Raw genomic sequence first — 5,404 nt, 5'->3', positions numbered from 1 at the left:
TGCAGAGCCTGAGCCAGTCACTGGGAGGGAAGAGCTGCCCCAAGGGTGGCTGATGCAGCAATACTATCCGAGTCTGCAGAGGGTGCAGAATAAGAGCTCTGGTTCCCACTGCATGTGCCGGTCACAATGCATTGGGTTGTGGTGACGGGGGAAGGCAGGGGGTCTGGGACCTAGCAGGCATTTTGTTTTTTCTATGCTGTACTGTAGCCATGATAGCTTAAGATTGGGGCCAACACAACACAGGAAGGCCTGTTCTTCCTGTTCATTTGTGCCCTGAGTCCAGGACCACTTTGACCACTAACTTCTCTGAAGTCAAATAGAATTGCATTGACTTATGCCACCTGGGGATCAAGCCCAGGGATATTAGGACAGAAGATAGCATAAAACAAACATTGGATAAACAAGATTTATTCTCAATTGAGACACACTGTTAGCACAATAGGAAAAGACAGTCAGAAGTCCATGAGAGTCTGAGTATCTCATCAGGACACCAAGATTAAGGCAGGCAAGATTCTGTAGTCAATAGCACACAGGGGAATGATGTCATTAGTTTCATATCTGACTGCCTGTGACTTCTATGCCTGAATAACCAGGTGTCCATTCACAATTGAGTTAACTAGCAGGGAGGATCAGCATGAGTTTGCAACAAGGCTCAAACTCACTTCTTCATGATCAGAACCCAGAGGGATTAATCTTTCTGGAAGCCCCCTCCCCTCCCCAATAGAGAAGAAAAAAAGAAAGAGTAGGACATCAAAAGCACAATGTCAAACTTGGGGCAGAAGGGGCTGTAGCTATTTGAAAGGGACTAAAATTACTGAGCAGAGGTTGGTAAGGACGTTTTGAGAAACCCAAGAGGTTGCTACATTCCAGGCATTCATAGAATGAGCCCATTTAACCAGCTCCAGGCCCAGTGAAAATATGACCTATGAAATACAAATGTGGTAACAACTCAGACAATAAAGGTCTTAGCCTTTCCACTCTGTTGGACATAAAAAGAATATCATCTCGGCTCTGTCACCTTAAACAAAAACAAGCCGTCTTGAAAGGCAATCACTGTTGGCTCCTTCAGAATTAAGTGATTTACACCTCTGCTGTGCAGTTCTGTAGGGAAGTAGTTCTACCATCCCTGCTACTCTCAGACGATAGAAATAAAGCATGAAAAGACAGCTGTAGAGGTAGGTATCTGGAATCCAGAGGGGATCCTTTCTAGAGCCAACCCAAGCCCTTGGAAATTCATTGGAATCACCACAGTATATGGGTAGTCTTGTCTCTATAGAGGAAAGTATCGCTGTTCTGGTACAGTTCAGCCCATTCTAGAACAGTGGTCTCCAACCTTTTTATGGTGAAGATCACTTTTTGTTAGTAAAGGGCACCCCAGGGTCTACCGCTCCTGCCCTGCCCCCACCCTGCCCCCCAGACAAGCTGCCCGGGCTCTGACCCCACTCACCCAGCCCAGCCTGGGCAGCAGGGGGCATGGCTCAGCCCAGCCACATGCGTCCTGCCACTCCCGATTGTGGAGCCTCTGACCGATTGAGATCGACTGTCAGAATCTCCATGATCAACCAGTCGATTCAGATCAACTAGTTGGTGACCACTGTTCTAGAATAACTCTCATGTGGACACTGTTCAGAAACAGATTTTATTCTGGAACAAAATCCCATTTATTCTGGAACTGTGTCCAAACAGTTGCTCTGAAATAGCTATTACAGAATAGTTATGCTAGTTAATATCTCTATGTCAGCAACAGGTGACAAACTGACTGACTTGACGTACCTTCCACCTGTGATTCTATGAAACCCACAGATGATGTGGGAAGCCTCTGGCATAGACTCATAAATATTATATGGTGCTGCTCTTGCAACCAGGCTTGGAGAAGGCCTGCATGGCTGAACAAGCTCCTTTGCTGTTGAGGAAGGAAGAATAGATCATAGAAAAGTAGGTCTGGAAGGGACCTCAGGAAGTCATCTAGTCCAGCCCCACACTCAAGGCAGGAATATACCCATTTAAACCCTCTTATAAAAGTTTTTGTTTAACCCACTCTTAAAAACTTCCAAGGATGCAGACTCTACAACCGCTCAGGATAGCTTATTCCAGTGCTGAACCACCTCATAGTGAGAAAGTTACTTTTAATATCAAACCTAAATTTTCTTTGTTGCAACTTAATATCATTAATCCTTGTGCTGTCCCCTGTAGTCATAGAGAATAGTCTATCTCCATCCTCCATATAACCAGCCTTCAGGTATTTGAAGATTGTTACCAAATTCCCACAGTCTGTGACTTGGCATGCAAGAGACAGCTGGAATGAGGAGCAGAGAGGTGAGGGGCAAACTAGACTTATCTGGAGCCAGCACCATATTGGTATGGGAGCAGAGGGGTTCCTGGAAAGTTGGGTCCATGACAGCTGTGGCAAAAGGCAGCCCATGGTTATCATTCCTCAGGACCATGATCTCTAGCAGCTCCCAGCCACAATCACCACTGGCCCCAGTTCCTGCTTCCAGTTAATAGCATGCCACTATCTTCCCTGCCTGAAGCCCAGCCTCCCCCACCCTGGATTCCCTAGAGCAGCAATCCCCACTGACAGTCCCAGATCTCCCTCTACTCAGGTGTTCCAGATGCAAGTCTCATGGCCTATTCTTCCACCTCCGTAGCTCACAAACAATGAGAGCTGGGCACTCCTGTTCCCAGTGGTAAGCATACCAGGGTGACTACAACTGATCTCCTTCCTTTGATGTTGGGCTGGACTCTGCTTCCACACACACATCCTTTGTGGCAGGGCACAGAGAGAGCTCTCCCTGTCCTCAGGACTGACTTTCCCAGGCCAGGCTCTGCTGTCCAGACTGGAGGGGAGTTTCAGTGCTGATGGTGAAGTAGGGATGGTGCTGACAACTCCATTCAGTTCCTGGCCATGACTTTACATTGCCATGGCCACTCTCAGCCAAGGATCAGATTCCCATTGCAACTGAGCAGGTTGTCTCCTCTGGCTCCCCCAGTTGCCCAGTGCTCCTTGCATTCATTGGGGTGGGGTTACTCAAGTCACACATGATGGGACTCCCTTAAGAGACTTCCACTGGAGCCAGTGTCAACTGTTTACAGGGCTCCCCTGACAGTGATGACAGCCCTTCCTTCAGCAGAGCACATGAAACAAGCAGTCCTTCATGATTCTTCTCCACCCTCTCTCACTCTGAGCTTGCAGCCTCTGTTGATTTGTGACAGGTTAGAAGAGTGGGGCTGGCAGTGACCACTCAGGCCCAGGCACGGCCCAGACTGGACAGGAGGCATCTGCTACCCAAAGTGATGCAGCTTTGAGGGCTAGCACATCATCTACCATCTGCTAGGAAGCCTTTAAACATGGCTGCTTCCTTCTGCAGCCCAGCAGTGTCTGGGAAAAGCCTTATCTATTGAGATGTAGAACACCCCAAGCTGTTTGCAGGGCCAGGGCCATATTTCTTGAGGTTGGGGGAGATGGGAGAGTAAATTTCAGACCTGAGAGGAGAACCAAGAAAACATGGTGGTTCTGCTTTTGCAGCCCAGTATCTCCATGATGTTGCTGTACTAGGATGTGTGCCTCTCCTCACTGCTCCCCTCCTGAAGCCTGCACTGAAGCCAGCAGTGCTCATAAGCCCAGAGAGGGGAGCAGCACCAAGCCACCTTCCTTGCCTGAAGCTAGCTGTCAACAAGGCTGGTGCAAAACAGGCTTTGCCACCAATTCCAGATTATGAACAAAACCGATCCAGAAATCAGGAGCTAAGGGAAGGGAAGAACCTATCTGCTGTCCAGTTGTTGAGCCCTGAAAAGGGAAGCTGTTTGTCTCTGAAGCATGTGGGAAGCGTTTTGTGCTCAGATTCCAAGCACATGGACCTCATTGAGCTCTCCCAGCCTGCAACACCCAGGACCTCCCAGCATCTCTCCAGCCTAGGCTTGGATTGTCACACTTGTCCCTTGCAGCACCCCACTCTTCATCCTTCAGCTCTGACAGCCTATCTTGTTCCCCAACTATCCCTCCAGTATCTCTAAACTCTCATATGTCTTCCTGTGCACTCTCCATTGCTCAGCACAGCCAGAGCTTCCCACATCCCCTTAGCACCCTTATATCTCCCTGCATACCCACAGCTTCCCACAACCCCCTAAATCCTCACACCCAGCTCTTGCAGCCCCAAACTGCCACGAATGCCCTCACCTCCCCCTAGACCTCTGCCCTCCCTATCTACCTCTTAGACCACTGCACCCACACATCTCCCTACACAGCCTCAGCTCCCTTCAGACCCTGCCTTCCCAGCCCTAACTACTGAGCAAGAGGTGGGCCCATATCTTCCCTGAGGCAACCTGGCTTTGTCTCCACTGAAATTAATGGGAGAGAGCACTCACTATGAATAGGCAGCATTTGAGTCTGAAGTCAGGAATCATGGGATCATTTGAAAGGTAAAGGCCATCAAATGTCATGAGAGTCACGATTATACTCACAAAGTTTGGCAACAGTGAACTTGGGCTCTTAGCAACAGGCTTCTGTGTCCTCAGGGAAGAACCTGCTCCAGGAAGGAGCAGATGACAGGGACTCAGAGGTCCCTCCAGGAGTATTCAGCATCCCCAGGGACATCCACTGGGTCCTGCTGGAAGAGTCTCCATTTCAGTTCTGTCATCTCCAGCTTTCAAGAAGTGTGTGTACCCCACTCAACCAGTAGATTAGCTTAAAAAGAGATTAAAAAAATATAATACATCTGGGTTCCCCGAGAGGGGGTCTGGTCTCTGAGCCATCCAGGCTCACATTTTCAAGTTTTCCTCCATTATCACAGATGTTAGAAACTTCCTTAAATAAAAAGAAAGGAAGCTGAGATTCTCACATTATTCCATGACTCCAGGAATTTGTGGCATCACCAACTATGCGGAAATGCCCTACAGAATCAGAAGAGTTGGCAACACTGTAAATTTGCTGGATAGTGGCAAGGAAAGCACCACCTCTGCCAAACTCATATGCTGTGTGAACACACATATTCCCATATGTATGCATGTACTCACACGTGTATGCACGCATACATTTTATGTACAGACTCAACAGTCTCTACAAGGGGAAACTGACTGGCACAATTATTCCAGAATAATTTTAAATACTCCAGAATAACTCCTCTGATTTGTGAATGGAATGGAATTATTTTGGAATAAAATCCTTTTATTCTGGAATAGTGTGTTCACCTGGATAGCTAGTCCAGTCAATATCTCTGTATAGCCAAGGCCTTGGGAATGGAAAGCTGGATTCTGCCCTCTTTGCAAGACAGGTCCTGGTAGTGAAAGTCTGTATGCATGCACACACATACACAGCCCAGCCAGCTGTTATGCTCTGGTCAAGCAAGCACTGTACAGTTAGGGTCTGTCTACAATGAAGTCCCAGGCTTGACAACCACTCAGGTGG

The 5,404-nt window shown here is 48.1% G+C and overlaps 1 protein-coding gene across 1 annotated transcript in view; it reads right to left on the bottom strand.

The window, feature by feature from the left end:
• Positions 1 to 392: 392 nt before the first annotated feature.
• The window catches only part of LOC102387024 (zinc finger protein 420-like), a 143,234-nt gene continuing 138,222 nt past the window's right edge, over positions 393 to 5,404 (bottom strand). Inside the window, exon 12 of the mRNA XM_025208705.1 lies at positions 393 to 4,684. The gene's annotated coding sequence lies outside the window, so the exon portion shown is untranslated. The remainder of the gene's footprint in view (positions 4,685 to 5,404) is intronic.

This window comes from Alligator sinensis, unplaced genomic scaffold (assembly GCF_000455745.1).
Source record: "Alligator sinensis unplaced genomic scaffold, ASM45574v1 scaffold496_1, whole genome shotgun sequence".
In the NCBI taxonomy this organism is placed as follows: Eukaryota; Metazoa; Chordata; order Crocodylia; family Alligatoridae; genus Alligator; species Alligator sinensis.
The sequence above is the reverse complement of the archived record's forward strand: the minus strand, read 5'-3'. Positions and strand labels throughout refer to the sequence as shown.